The following is a 16141-nucleotide window of genomic DNA, read 5'->3' as shown; positions in this document are numbered from 1 at the left end:
ACTATGTGGACTGTGTTATATACTATGTGGTTGTGTTACATACTTTATAGGCTATGTTATATGTTATGTGGCCTGTGTTATATACTATGTGACTGTGTTATAAAGTATACTATGTTGCTGGGTTATATACTATGTGGGCTGTGTTATATACTATGTGGACTGTGTTATATACTATGTGGACTGTGTTATATGAGATTTGGATGTTTCGCCCCCCGCAGTTCGCCCCCAGCAGTTCGCCCCCGCACATTTCGCCCCCAGCATTTTGCCCCCAGGGTGTTTCGACCCCGCACATTTCACCCCCGCACATTTCGCCCCATACCCAAGGAGCTGCAGCTGTGACAGGTAAGTATGTCAGTTTTTTTGTGTTCTAGGGTGATAATACTCCTTTAAGGCCAGCCAGATGAGACACTGGGTGAGCTGCTGAAAAGGCAGCCACAGGAATCCCCAGCAATTGGGGTCCTGTATATTTTACCCTCAGGTATGTTCAGCCCTATATGTTTTGTTCCCTGCATGTTGACCCCAAAAGCTGAGGGTGAAACATCAGGGGTCAACATGCTAGGGGCGAAACATCAGATGGCGACCCATCCAGGGACAAAATGCTGTAGGTGAAACATCCGGGGGCGAAACATCCAGGGGCGAAACGCTGGGGGCGAAATGTGCGGTGGCGAAACATCCTGGGGGCCAAATGCTGGGGGCAAAATGTACCTGGGGCGAACTGCTGGAGGCAAATTGCTGGGGGCGAAGCTTCCTATAACCGCTCTTAATAGGGTGCATTTCCTGGAGTTGGACAATGCATTATTCTGCACATTGCTTCCTTCTAGAATTCCTGCCCATGATAAGGAGATTAAAGATTTTCTCTATTTCCTATTTTCAGTAACAAAACAAAGGTTCAGGAAGAAGATGAGCTGATAGAAATAATAAGTGATGACCCAGGTAAGTACAATAATGTGGGTCTATAAAAAAAAAAGCAAATGAACTGCATATTTTTTTTTACTGCTTAAAGGGTAGGAGAACTTATTTTTTGGATAGAGGAAAAAACGATTGTACCGTGATGGAAAAAGCGGACACATTGACCAAAAATGGATGAAAATTTTCTCTTTGCATGCAAAAACAACCCCAAAACATCTGAATGAGGCCTAAAGGTACTGTCACACTTAGCGATGTACCAGCGATCCCGACCAGCGATATGACGCGGTCAGGATCGCTGGTGCATCGCTAAGTGGTCGCTAGTGAGCTGCCACACTGGCAGATCTCACCAGCGACATCGCTGGGGACGGGGGTCGCTACTTACCTGTCACACCAGGCGATCCTGCGTCCTCCCACCCGGCTCCACGCGTCGCTCGTCATCACAACAGGAAGCTGACGACGAGAAGCGGTCCTGAACGTTCTCGCGCGATCAGCGATAACCAGGGGGGAGCGGGTTGTAGGTATCACACACAGCGATATCGCTAGCAATATCGCTATAACGTCACAAGTTATAGCGATATTGCTAGCGATATCGCTTAGTGTGACAGTACCTTTACTAATTTTGAGTTGGCCTCCTCCATTACACCCAAAGAAATAATTACATTATCTTCTCCTGTTTTTCGCAGAGCGTCCCTTCAATATCAGAAAAGAGGAAATAGTGGACTGGGTAAGGTCAGTGGAAGGCTGAAAGAGACGAAGAAAGAATACAATCAAGATTTATAGACAACATTATTATTATTATTATTATTATTATTATACAATTTATAGCGCCATTTATCCATGGCGCTTTACATGTGAAAAGGGGCAAATATAGACAAGTACAATAAACATGAGCAGTACAAGACACACATAAGTACAGAAGGAGAGAGGACCCTGCCCGCAAGGGCTCACAGTCTACAGGGTTGGGTGAGGATACACTAGGAGAGGGTAGAGCTGGTTGTGCGGCGGATTAGTAGACTGTGGGTCACTGCAGGTTATAGGTTTGTCGGAAGAGCTGGGTCTTCAGGTTCTTTTTGAAGGTTTCCATGGTAGGCGAGAGTCTGATGTGTAGGGGGAGGGAATTCCAGAGAATCGGGGAAGCACAGGAGAAGTCTTGTATGCGGTTGTGGGAAGAAGAGATAAGAGGAGAGTAGAGAAGGAGATCTTGAGAGGATCGAAGGTTGCATGCTGGTAGGTACCGGGAGACCATGTCACAGATGTAAGGAGGAGACAGGCTGTGGGTGGCTTTGTATATCATAGTTAGGGTTTTGAACTGGAGCCTCTGCACAATAGGAAGCCAATGAAGGGCTTGGCATAGGGGAGAGGCTGGGGAATAACGGGGAGACAGGTGGATTAGTCGTGCAGCAGAATGTAGGATGGATTGGAGTGGTGCCAGAGTGCTAGAGGGGAGGCCAGAGAGTAGGAGGTTGCAGTAGTCAAGGCCGGAGATGATAAGGGCATGCACTAGTGTTTTTGCGGTGTCATGGTCAAGAATGCACGGATCCGGGAAATATTTTTGAGATTGCGACAGCAGGAGGTTAGGGTTTGGATAAGTGGCTTGAAAGCGAGGGCAGAGTCGAGGATCACCCCGAGGCACCGAGCATGCGGGACTGGGGAAAGTGAGCAACCATTGACATTGATGGATAAGTCTGGTGGAGGGGTAGAGTGAGATGGGGGAAAGATTATGAATTCTGTTTTGTCCATGTTCAGTTTTAGAAAGCGAGCAGAGAAGAAAGCTGAAATAGCGGACAGACATTGTGGGATTTTGGTCAGTAAGGAGGTGAGGTCAGGTCCAGATAGGTGGATCTGCGTGTCATCGGCATAGAGATGATACTGCAAGCTGTGGAATTCTATGAGCTGTCCCAGGCCAAAGTTGTAGATGGAGAAGAGTAGGGGTCCTAGAACTGAGCCTTGAGGAACACTGACAGAGAATGGGAAAGGTGAGGAGGTGGTGTGGGAGAGGGAGACACAGAATGATCAGTCTGTTAGATATGATGAGATCCAGGATAGGGCCAAGCCTGTGATGCCCAGAGATGAGAGAATCTGGAGCAGGAGGGAATGGTCCACAGTGTCGAAGGCAGAAGACAGGTCCAGGAGAAGAAGGACTGAGTATTGTCGCTTGCTCTTGGCGGTTAGTAGGTCGTTGGTGACTTTAGTTATGGCAGTTTCAGTTGAGTGGTGCAGTCGGAAGCCTGATTGTAAGCGGTCAAAGAGGGAGCAGGAGGAGAGGTGGGAGGACAGTTCAAGATGGACAACATCAACAATATCATCATTACCACCAGTGAGATCATCACTACCATCATCATCATTACCACCAGTGAGCTCATCACTACCATCATCATCATTACCACCAGTGAGATCATCACTACCATCATCATCAATACCACCAGTGAACGGTTTTGTCAGCAGATCGTCAGTATTCTCACAAATAAATCTAAAGAGAATAGAACATCAGAAAGTTTCCTGAATGCAAAAAACTTTCTTAAAAATAAAAGCAGAAAATGTGATAGTTTCACATTTATACCTGTACGTACTGTGACAAATATTGTCTGTGTAATCATATTATAATATTTATTGCCCCCAATTTTTTTTAACTCTCAATTTTTTTTTTTATTTCAGTCTTTGACATATACCCTTCACTTTTCTACTGTTGGGATATGGGTATTTTTTCCTTAAAATTCATGTATTTGGGGCTAAAAATCATTTTATCAACTAGGTTTTATTAATGAACTTTACACCAAATGAGATGTCCCTTTTCAGAGATTCCTTGACGAGGTGGGTTGGGTTGATCTTTGAGGGATGCGTCCGCCATGCAGGGTCGGTTTTAGACAAAGTGGGGCCCTTGGCAAAAGCTTAAAGTGGGTCTGCAAATGCTCACATATCGCTCCATCACTCAGAAACATTTCTGTTGTATTTACTTGCACTGAGTTCAGGCCGCTAAACGAGCCCGATCGACAATATTGAAGTCATTCAACGCTTGTTTCCTGGAATTTTTAGGGTATCTGCACACGTTCAGTAATTGGCAGCGATTTGTATGCAGCGCATGTCCGCTACGTCCATAGTGTTGCCAGCTATTGAATGCAGGTGATTCTGAATGTGTCCATTGAACTGTGCGGAATTAAACCTTCAAATACATTGTACGGGTGAGATTTATCTTACGGAGGCTTGTGTCTCTGCAAGATAAATAGACATGCTGCGAACTGGAGAGACACGCCACATGTCCATCTCTGGGTGATCCGCGGGCATCGGTGCACGCACAGTAGGCATGGGATTTCTTGAAATCCCATCCGCTATGCTGTAACATCTGGATGCTGCACAGGTACGCAGCATCCAACCCACATCATTTACTGACCGTATGCACCTACCCTTACTCTGGCTGAGGGAGAATGATTGGTGCAGATAGTCCTTGATACTGTATAATGCAGGTCCCATATAGTACATATAGTAAAATGCGCTCCCATGGTCCTTGATAGAGTATACTGCAACCCCCCTCAGAGTATAAAGCAGCCCCTCAGAGTATAATGCGGCCCCCCACAAACACACACACACACATAGTGCAGCCCTCACACACAGTATAATGCAGAACCCACACCCACAGTATTATGCAGCCCCTTCAGAGAATAATGCAGCTCCCTCAGAGTATAATGCAGCCCTTTCAGATTATAATACAGCCCCCCACACACACAGTATAATGTAGACCCCCTGAGTATAAAGCAGCCCCCTCAGAGTATAATGCAGCCCACACACACAGTATAATTCATCCCCCCACAAACACACACAAAGTATAGTGCAGCCCCCACACACAGTATAATGCAGCCCCCCACACAGTATAATGCAGCCCCCACACACAGTTTAATGCAGCCCCCACACATACAAAGTATAGTGCAGTCCCCCCACACACACAGAATAGTGCAGACACACAAAAAAACAGTATAGTGCATTCTCCCCACACACAGTATAATGCAGACAACACAGTATAGTGCAGTCCCCCACACACAGTATAGTACAGCAGACAAACACACACCAAAGTATAGTGCAGTCCCCCCATACACATTATAGTGCAGCAGACATACTCAACACAGTATAGTGCAGCCCCCTACACACAGTATAGTGCAGACAACACAGTATAGTGCAGTCAACCCCACACACACACCAAAGTATAGTGCAGTCCCCCCATCACATGATGCTCTCTCCTTCATTACTGCTTTCAACTGTATCGGCATCTATAATTTGATATGATTATTAACAGGTTGGCTTAAGATTATTTCAAGGTTTTCTATGGGTCTGATCACTTTGATAATGGCTACAGTAACGAGGCGTACGGAGCGGAGTCGCATGTGTACGAGGTGTACGGAGTGGAGCCACGTATGTATGAGGTGGATGGAGCGGAGCCGTGTGTGTACGAGGTGTATTAAGTTTGAAAGGAATGGCGCCCGCCAGCTCAAATTTTTTTTATGTGCGGCACATTTATTCTGCCGAGTTTGAGACCTCTGCTGTAAAGTGTCAGATCACTGATCTGACACTTTGCAGTGCACTGTGTAAGATCAGCGATCTGACATGTACTGCAGGAGGCTTTCTCAACGCCTAATCTCAGCAGGTACTGAGAAATCCACCTCCCTGCAGGACCCCGAAGGCCCCCGCGGCCATCTTGGATCCGGGGGCCTGCACTGTTCCCTGCGTGATTCTTCCCTATGCCCATGTTTGATCGCAGTGTGCCAGGGGTTAATGTGCCGGGGGCAGTCCGTGACCGCCTCTGGCACATAGTGCCGGGTGTCAGCTGTGATAATCAGCTGAGACCCGGCCACTATCAGCGGCGCTCCCCCCGTGAGCGCTGCTGATCGCTATGACGTACTATCCCGTCCATGGGAATTAAGTCCCAGGTCACATGGACGGGATAGTACATCATATGACAGAAAGGGGTTAATATGGAGCATCTTATAGGGCCACCATTAACCTTTGTGCAGCATTATATGGGGCATATATTAATATGGAGCATCTTATGGGGCCACCATTTTACTTTTATTAGTATCTATTTTTATTTTTGAAATTTACCAGTAGCTGCTGCATTTTCCACCCTCGGCTTATACTCAAGTCAATAAGTTTTCCTAGTTTTTTGTGACGAAATTAGGGGCCTCGGGTGATGCTCAGGTCGGCTTATACTCGAGTATATATGGTATGTCAAATTGGTAGCTAGACCCTAGTGGGTCTTGCACAGTGTCATTTTTACTACAGTCCACAAATGTAATTTAGATCCCTAATCTCACCTCTGCTTTACCAGCATGATGAATTAATAGGAAAAACACATGGTATTGATGGAGCTGTTGTTTTCCTGCCAAAGAAACTCAATAAGATCAATGAGGTGGTTAGCCGCACACGGAATGGAGAAATAGTAAAGATGACAATTAGTTTCACATTTGAGTTAAAACTCTCTTCACCAATTTGCTTTCACTTTTACAACATTATATTCCGAAGCCTTGAAGAAAAAGATGAATATATTGTGAAGCAAATAGGTGTGAATAATTATCACCCAATTGATGTTACATAAGTCAAATCAATCCTATAAAGAGAGCACGGCACTCAGGAATAGCTTGGTTGTTGGTGCTCAAGTCGGGTATCCAACCCATCAATCAAAAAATGACAAAAATCTTTGCAGTCAATATGTGAAATATTCAGACACTTTTATTTTGTGCATCCAGACAGAAAGGTTTAAACGTTTTCGGTCCAGCATAGGACCTTCATCAGAAAAATCTCGTTTACTGAAATAAATAAATCCTTGCAATGGTAGCCAAAAGAAGGACAAAGTAGAGAGTCTGGATGGCCAGTGGAAATGTTAAATGGCTGGCGTCTGGAAAGCGTATGTGGACTGAGCCGTCCAAAGTCATAAATCAAAACATACACAACCTAACAATGGGGAATTGATTTACCACCAAAATTTTGAAGTATGAGACTAAGATAAGATAAGATAATCCACTTTATCTGTGCATCTGCACGCTCGCAGCTCTGTCTGCACAGCTCCCTAGCTGCTCTGCCTGCTCCGCACTCCTGCGGCTCTGCCTGCTCCGCACTCCTGCGGCTCTGCCTGCTCCGCACTCCTGCGGCTCTGCCTGCTCCGCACTCCTGCGCCTCTGCCTGCTCCGCACTCCTGCGGCTCTGTCTGCCTGCTCCGCACTCCTGCGGCTCTGTCTGCCTGCTCCGCACTCCTGCGGCTCTGTCTACCTGCACCTCCTGTGTGAACAGGCCCAAATCTGTTCCTTCATACTCCATTCCTTCCTGCCTATATCCATACCTGTACCTCCTGTGTGAACAGGTCCAGATCCTGTTCCAGCTTACACCACTCCCTCCTGCCTACACCTCCTGTGTGAACAGGTCCAGATCTTGTTCCAGAATGCACTACTCCCTCCTGCCTACACCTGCTGTGTGAACAGGTCCCTACCTGCTCCTTTTCATACCACGCCAATCTGTCCTGTGTCTCCAAGCCGTGCCCGCCTGTCCTGTGTCTCCAAGCCGTGCCCGCCTGTCCTGTGTCTCCAAGCCGTGCCCGCCTGTCCTGTGTCTCCAAGCCGTGCCCGCCTGTCCTGTGTCTCCAAGCCGTGCCCGCCTGTCCTGTGTCTCCAAGCCGTGCCCGCCTGTCCTGTGTCTCCAAGCCGTGCCCGCCTGTCCTGTGTCTCCAAGCCGTGCCCGCCTGTCCTGTGTCTCCAAGCCGTGCCCGCCTGTCCTGTGTCTCCAAGCCGTGCCTGCCGTGTCCACCTGCCTGCCTGTCTATAGCCTCTGTCAAGGTGTCCTGTTCCCGAGTGGGATCAGCAGCCACAGCCAGACACCACCCTGGAGTGGCACCCGGCAGCTACCTGCCGCACAAGCCTGACCTCACCATCAGAGGCTCCAGTGAAGACCAAGGAAGCTGCCGTAGTTACGCCCCTTCCAGGGTAGTCTGGTTTGTGGCACAGTGGGGCCACAACCCCCCGGCTCGCGCCATTCAGCCAAGGCGCGAGCGTGACAGTTTGCTCAGGCCATGGTCCCCGCTGAGTCCCATGTCCTTACGCTCGCAGAGCGTCATGAACCTGTGTTCCACCAGTATGAGCAACCAGAGGAATTTGTTCCGTCCTGCGTGGTTCCGATTGTGGAGACCTCTGAACCAATCATCGTCTCCAATGCCCTCTACAATCAGCTCCTGGCCTATGAAGAGCACAACCCAGCAGATCTGCCTAGGTTCTATGGGGACCCTAAAGAGTGCCAAGGGTTCCTGAAGAAATGCCTGCACTACATCCTGCAGAATGCAGCTTGTTTCCCCTCTGACCGGGTCAAGGTGGGATACATCATGTCCTACCTAGCTGGTGATGCCTTGATATGGATTGTCCCCTTTGGGAAGCAGGGGACCCTGTCGTCATGAGCCTGGGGGCCTTCCTGGTGGCCTTCCGTAAAGTGTTCGACGTGCCTCGTCCAGCTGCTCTTGAAAAGTCTTCCTCTTCAAGCTTCCAGATACAGGCCAGACAAGAGGAACCTATGGGTGAATCCTCTCATCCGTCTGTGACCGTCCCTGACACTCCTGTTCCTCAGCCTGCTAAGGCGGCCTCCCGTGTAAGGTCCAAGAGGTCTAAGAAAAAGCGGCTGGCAAGCTTACAGCCGCAATCTGGTCTCATGAAGGAACATCCCGACGGTCTCTGTTCTGTGAAGCCAATGACTGTTTCTCTGCCTTCTGGGAGCTTTGGTGTGTATAAACCGCCAGCCATACGGAGTCAGTGTGTCGTCTCTGTCATACAGCTCTCGAAGCCGACGTGGGCGTTGTCTCGAGGTGGCCGAGCCCTGTTGGAAAACAGTCTAGTCCTGCAGGGACAACTACAGCTCCAGGTCGGAGCTTTATACATGAAGAAGTTCATCTTCCATCTGCTGACTGGTATGCCCATGGGTCATTCTGATCCAGAGATTCTAGTACCCGTCCATGTCTGGAAACCTAGTAGGGCACCGCGCTTGAAACAATCAAGTGACAAGAAGTGTCTGGTTCCCTTACGTCAGAGTCGGTCAGCAATGTCACCTTCTTCATCTGGTCTGCTAGTCGTCGAGTCAAGGGGTGATGACGTCTCCGAAGAAGGGGAGGCGGTGTCAGTCTCCTCACACGTCTCCAGCGACTATACCAGTGATCTGCTCCCAGGAGCATCCCTGTCTCTTGATTGTCCTCCCCTGGATTTCAGGCTGAAGATGGGTCCTAAATATATGCCTTCAACCCCTGTGTGGCCAGTGAGTGAAGATACTGAGACAGAGATTTTTTCACCCTCTAACCTGGTAGAGGAAGCCCAGTTTTTTCAGGGTAACAGGTGGAAGTGGCTCCCTGTATGTATGCCTCCAGCTTCCATTTGGCAGGTGGGTGAAGAGGTTGGAACAGTGACCCACATATCTCCGATTCTCACCAACCGGGAGGAGGAGGTCCAATTTTTCTGGCATGTCTGGCTGAAGTCGGACTTGGTGAAGGTGTCTGCTGTTTCTAGCTGGCCGGCTGATGTAGGGGTCAAAGCTTCCAGGTCCCTGCTCTCTGCCAATCAGGAGGAAGAAGTCTTTGTACCCTCTGTGTTGGAAACTGACTCCCTTAGGCACCAAGAAACCGGGCAATCTGTGATTCCTGATGGCACACATACTCCACCCTACCTGAAGGATGTCATGTCAACCTGGACTGTGTGTGGTCCCGTACTCCTTCTTCTGGTCATTCTGGCAGGCTTGAGGAAGAGGGGCCGTAAAGGGGGGGTACTGTAACAACCCTGCTGGCATCACTGCATGGTCTCCCATCCCTCGCACACCAACTTACTTTCTGCTTCAAGCCATGCTGTGAATTCTGTCTGTTGCCAGCTCTGTGCCTCTGCTCTCCATGTTTCCAGACTGTGTGTATAGGGGGGCGGCGCCTGAACTCTCTGGTTCTTATGCAGTCTGGGTGCACCTGTGTAATCTGTCCCTGACCAATCACCTGGAGCCCTTGACTATTTAGTTTCGCCACTCCCACTGAAACATTGCCTGAGCAATGTCTATACTCAGTTAGTATCTCGCTGCTGAGGAAGCCAGGCCCTGTTCTGTGTGTCTCCTTCTCTGGAGGATTCTCTAGTCTTGCTTTGTACCCTGTCTGCCTACCAGGAGGCTGAATATCCTGGTCCTAGTGTCTTTGTCCCTGTGCCTCTGTCTGAACTCAGTCTTACCTCTGTCTGTCAGTCTCCTTGTTTGTGGTTCCTTCCCTGCCGTGTCTTTCCTTGTGTCCACTTTATCTGTGCATCTGCACGCTCGCAGCTCTGTCTGCACAGCTCCCTAGCTGCTCTGCCTGCTCCGCACTCCTGCGGCTCTGCCTGCTCCGCACTCCTGCGGCTCTGCCTGCTCCGCACTCCTGCGCCTCTGCCTGCTCCGCACTCCTGCGGCTCTGTCTGCCTGCTCCGCACTCCTGCGGCTCTGTCTACCTGCACCTCCTGTGTGAACAGGCCCAAACCTGTTCCTTCATACTCCATTCCTTCCTGCCTATATCCATACCTGTACCTCCTGTGTGAACAGGTCCAGATCCTGTTCCAGCTTACACCACTCCCTCCTGCCTACACCTCCTGTGTGAACAGGTCCAGATCTTGTTCCAGAATGCACTACTCCCTCCTGCCTACACCTGCTGTGTGAACAGGTCCCTACCTGCTCCTTTTCATACCACGCCAATCTGTCCTGTGTCTCCAAGCCGTGCCCGCCTGTCCTGTGTCTCCAAGCCATGCCCGCCTGTCCTGTGTCTCCAAGCCGTGCCCGCCTGTCCTGTGTCTCCAAGCCGTGCCCGCCTGTCCTGTGTCTCCAAGCCGTGCCCGCCTGTCCTGTGTCTCCAAGCCGTGCCCGCCTGTCCTGTGTCTCCAAGCCGTGCCTGCCGTGTCCACCTGCCTGCCTGTCTATAGCCTCTGTCAAGGTGTCCTGTTCCCGAGTGGAATCAGCAGCCACAGCCAGACACCACCCTGGAGTGGCACCCGGCAGCTACCTGCCGCACAAGCCTGACCTCACCATCAGAGGCTCCAGTGAAGACCAAGGAAGCTGCCGTAGTTACGCCCCTTCCAGGGTAGTCTGGTTTGTGGCACAGTGGGGCCACAACCCCCCGGCTCGCGCCATTCAGCCAAGGCGCGAGCGTGACACCAGGTTTCTCCAGGTGAGAGAGAGTCCTATCTAGAAGGTGGATAATGGCATCATCCACACCAATGCCCGGCCTGTAGGCAAACTGGAGAGGGTCCATATCCGAGCTCACTAGAGGACGGAGACGTGTGAGAACCAATCTCTCTAGTACCTTCATCAGGTGTGATGTCAATGCTAGAGGTCTATAGTCATTAAGGTCTTTCGGATAAGGTTTCTTCGGAACTGGTACTACACACGATAATTTCCACAATTGTGGTACTATACCTATTCTCAGGCTCATATTGAACAGATATGTAATGATCTCACTCAGCTGGTGCCCGCAGGTTTTGATTAGCCTTGCACTGATGCCATTGTGAAGTACAGTATTCAGATGTACAGGACATCTTGCTCTCCGGGATCCATTTTTGTGCTTGCGACGCCATTTTGCTGTTTACGAGTTAAATTTTGTAACTTAACTAGATGAAAATTCACGGCTGTTATGAAACCAGACTGTTCCAGCTTGTACAAGATATAAGATATGAGATGAGACCCTAAAAGAATGTGCTATTGTTCTATATTCTACGTCACGCAGCTAGGGACATATTCTGATTCTCTTACAATACTATTGGCTTACATGTATTACGATTCCATTGGTAGCTGTATACTTTGCATAACTAAGCAGAATGCTATGTAATGTGAGATTCAGTAAAGGGGCTCAGTGATCTGCCTCGATCCTCCCGTACAGAGACCCCCGTCTCCGTGTGGTCATTCCCAGTTGCTAGCAACGCCCTGTGAATTAATTTGAAAATCACTGGCTCAACCGTGAAGGGTTAATTTAGCCCTACCTCAACACCGTCAGGACCTGCAGCCTTCAAAACTTTGATCTTATCCAGTTCTTTTGCAACCTGGGTACTTGTGAAGAACAGACCCTGGCTCAGTTGACAAGTTGCAGCAGGGGGTGAGGTTATTGTAGCAGAGAGGTGTGAATGATATGCAGGGGCAGGAGCAGCCAGTGTGTGATTAAATCTGTTAAAGAATAGATTAAGTTCATTAAGCCCCTCTTTATTTACAACCATCCTGGTGACAGTCTGTCTATGCCCAGATATAGACTTTAGACCCTCCCAGACTTCATGAATCCTTTTCTGTGACAATTTCAGTTCAATCTTTGTCTTATAATTAGCCTTTCCCTGCCTGATTAGATTCTTCAGATCTTTCTGCACCTCTCTCAGCCTGCCCTTGTCACCTGATCTGAAGGCCAACTTCTCTTTGAGAAGAGCCTTTATTCCGGGGCTGATCCCTGGTTTATTGTTAGAGAAGCACCTCACTACTTTTGTGGGTACCATGTTGTCTACACAGAAATTAATGTAGTCCGTTATACAGTGTGTGAGACCATCCATGTCATCACCATATGAATCTTGCAGCACTTCCCAAGTGGTTGTTTCAAAGCAGTCTCTCAGTGAGGCAGGTAACATACTGTGTGCAACTGGGTAGTATAGATGCTGGAGACTAGGAGACAAGATGACTAGTGTCATCTTGTGGATTGATATGAGCCACAAAGTCCTTCAAAATGAAACTGTTCTGGATGTAATGATGCTTGCATTAAAGAACTGATTGGCCAGATATGTACGGGGTCAGGATGACCGGGCTGCGGGTACATGTGCTGCATCGGGTCCAGAATTGTCAAGGCTGCGTCCCCTATTTCCCAGGGGAAGGAATAGGGGAACGGACAGACCCCATTACCCAGGAAGAGGGGGCATGTTTAGACAGGGAACCTGTCCGGAAGCTGAGGAAAAAAATGCAAAGTAGGAGTGAGTCCCCAGCTGTGAGCGTGTGAGCAGCAAGGGGGGCAGTGCACTACGCACCCAAAGCGCCGACGCCGCGACGAACTGTAGCAGACGTACAGACCCAGTGACCTAGAGGCAGGGGGCCAGCTTAAGAGAAAGCGGGCATGACAGCAGAGATTTTTGGCGTGGACAAGCAGCGCATAGGAGGCTGAGCAGTGTGCTCCATCCTTAGAGCACTGGCGCTGCAAAGGACTGTTCCCGTTGGCTCCCGCCACTAAAAGTGATACTGCCAGAGAGCAAGGCGCTGTGTGCCCACTGACCACCAGAGAGCGAGGCGCTGTGCGTTCCTTGACCATGAGTACCACGCACATGCGCAGTAGAGAGAGCAAGTTCATGCCACGTGTTCAGCGTGGATAACCAATAATTATAAGGCACAGAGGAATGACAGAGGACGTTGGTGTGGTCAGCAAGGTACTCCCTCAGCATTTTCCCAAACTTTGCACTCTTTTTGGAGTCCCCCGTGCCTCGGGGTCAGGGCGATGGGATGGTCTGAGAAAACTCTCCCCGAACTTTGCCAGTGTTCCACTGCGTCTGCTGGATTGGAGTTGTGTCTCTCTCACCTGTACTCCTTGCTTCGCCAATGAACTGAGACCTCTGCTGTCAGCGTTTTCATATGGGAATTTTTTTAATAATTCCGCAAGAAGGGCCCTCTGGTCCTCCAACATTTTAGTACACCTGTCTGCCTCTGGAATAAGAGATATAAAGTTCTCCTTGTAGCGTGGGTCTATAAGTGTCACCAATCAGTATGGGTAGGATACGTAACTCAGGTATATATAGATATATACATACTGTTGTGGCCAAAAGTATTGACACCCCTGCAATTCTGTCAGATAATACTCGGTTTCTTCCTGAAAATGATAGCAAACACAAATTCTTTGGTATTATTATCTTCATTTAATTTGTCTTAAATGAAAAAAACACAAAAGAGAATTAAGCAAAAAGCAAAACATTGATCATTTCACACAAAACTCCCAAAATGGGCCAGACAAAAGTATTGGCACCCTCAGCCTAATACTTGGTTGCACAACCTTTAGCCAAAATAACTGCGACCAACCGCTTCCGGTAACCATCAATGAGTTTCTTAAAAATGCTCTGCTGGAATTTTAGACCATTCTTCTTTGGCAAACTGCTCCAGGTGTCTGATATTTGAAGGGTGCCTTCTCCAAACTGCCATTTTTAGATCTCTCCACAGGTGTTCTATGGGATTCAGGTCTGGACTCATTGCTGGCCACCTCAGAAGTCTCCAGTGCTTTCTCTCAAACCATTTTCTAGTGCTTTTTGAAGTGTGCTTTGGGTCATTGTCCTGTTGGAAGACCCATGACCTCTGAGGGAGACCCAGCTTTCTCACACTGGGCCCTACATTATGATGCAAAGTTTGTTGGTAGTATTCAGACTTCGTAATGCGATGCACACGGTCAAGCAGTCCAGTGCCAGAGGCAGCAAAGAATCCCCAAAACATAAAGGAACCTCCACCATGTTTGACTGTAGGGACCGTGTTCTTTTCTTTGATTGCCTCTTTCTTTCTCCTGTAAACTCTATGCTGATGCCTTTGCCCAAAAAGCTCTACTTTTGTCTCATCTGACCAGAGAACATTCTTCCAAAACGTTTTAGGCTTTTTCAGGTAAGTTTTGGCAAAGTCCAGCCTGGCTTTTTTATGTCTCGGGGTAAGAAGTGGAGTCTTCCTGGGTCTCCTACCATACAGTCCCTTTTCATTCAGATGCCGACGGATAGTACGAGTTGACACTGTTGTACCCTCGGACTGCAGGGCAGCTTGAACTTGTTTGGATGTTAGTCGAGGTTCTTTATCCAACATCCGCACAATCTTGCGTTGAAATCTCTTGTCAATTTTTCTTTTCCGTCCACATCTAGGAAGGTTAGCCACAGTGCCATGGGCTTTAAACTTCTTAGTGACACTGCGCACGGTAGACACAGGAACATTCTGGTCTTTGGAAATGGACTTGTAGCCTTGAGATTGCTGAGGCTTCCTCACAATTTGGTTTCTCAAGTCCTCAGACAGTTCTTTGGTCTTCTTTCTTTTCTCCATGCTCAATGTGGTACACACAAGGACACAAGACAGAGGTTGAGTCAACTTTAATCCATGTCAACTGACTGCAAGTGTGATTTAGTTATTGCCAACACCTGTTAGGTGCCACAGGTAAGTTACAGGTGCTGTTAATTACACAATTTAGAGAAGCATCACATGATTTTTCGAACAGTGCCAATACTTTTGTCCACCCTCTTTTTTATGTTTGGTGTGGAATTATAACCAATTTGGCTTTAGGACAATTCTTTTTGTGTTTTTTCATTTCAGACAAATTAAATGAAGATAATAATACCAAAGAATTTGTGTTTGCAATCATTTTCAGGAAGAAACTGAGTATTATCTGACAGAATTGCAGGGGTGTTAATACTTATGGCCACAACTGTATATAACCAGAGGTGTCCGGAGGGATAGTCTGAGACGCCCTCCTCCTTTCACTGAGTACCGCGAATTTTGGGCTTCCCAGATGGGGTTGACCTGGTGGAACAAACTGAGACGGCCGCTCCAGTATTGTGCACAACTAAAGGATATTTAGCTCTAAATGAGAGAATCTGTGGAAGGAAAAGAAGAATTTTGTGGCTTGGCACATGAATTGTGTGACGAAGGTGTTAGGAAGAACAGAGGAAGTGAATTCTGATTGTTTCTGTTACTGCTATGTTGAAGAAGGAAAAATTGTCTATTATTATGGCAAGGACGGGATGTATTGTGGTTCAAGCAAGTGTCTGTGGTGTGAGGAAGTGATTAAAAGAAGGAACTGAGATTAATGATACTAATGTGTTAGGCAGACTAATAGTTAAAAGTGATGATTTGAAAGAAGAGGTCTCCTTGCTAGATGAGAATTGTACAAGAAGACCGAGAGGCAGCCCCCACCTTTTCTTTGTTAAACGCTCACAGTATCTATTATCAGCCACCGCTGACAGCCTCAGTCCCCGCTAAGAAAAAAAAAAAGTTTTCAGAAGAATTTAACCCGTCTGTTCAGCGTACAGAGAAAAAAAAAGCAAGCTAGCAGCCAGCAGCTGCTCCAGCCCCCACCATTGTGCCCAGCGAGGCTGCGAGTTCACAGTCCCTTATCAGTATCAGTGTGCCCTTCAGCCCACACAGCAAACTCTGCCCCCCCCACAGACTTCAGCTACTGGGAAACCTGCTCCTCAGCCCCTCCCTGCTAATGCTGGCACTGTGCCAGACTCGAACATTTTCAGAGATTGTCATT

At 48.3% G+C, this 16141-nt stretch overlaps 1 pseudogene; it reads right to left on the bottom strand.

Moving 5' to 3' along the window:
* Window positions 1-14366, bottom strand: part of LOC141088155 (NADP-dependent alcohol dehydrogenase-like) — a 32133-nt pseudogene extending 17767 nt beyond the window's left edge.
* Between the last annotated feature and the right edge of the window lie 1775 nt (window positions 14367-16141).

This window comes from Dendrobates tinctorius, unplaced genomic scaffold (assembly GCF_039654945.1).
Source record: "Dendrobates tinctorius isolate UK_male_01 unplaced genomic scaffold, ASM3965494v1 ptg000038l, whole genome shotgun sequence".
NCBI lineage: Eukaryota > Metazoa > Chordata > Amphibia > Anura > Dendrobatidae > Dendrobates > Dendrobates tinctorius.
The sequence above is the reverse complement of the archived record's forward strand: the minus strand, read 5'-3'. Positions and strand labels throughout refer to the sequence as shown.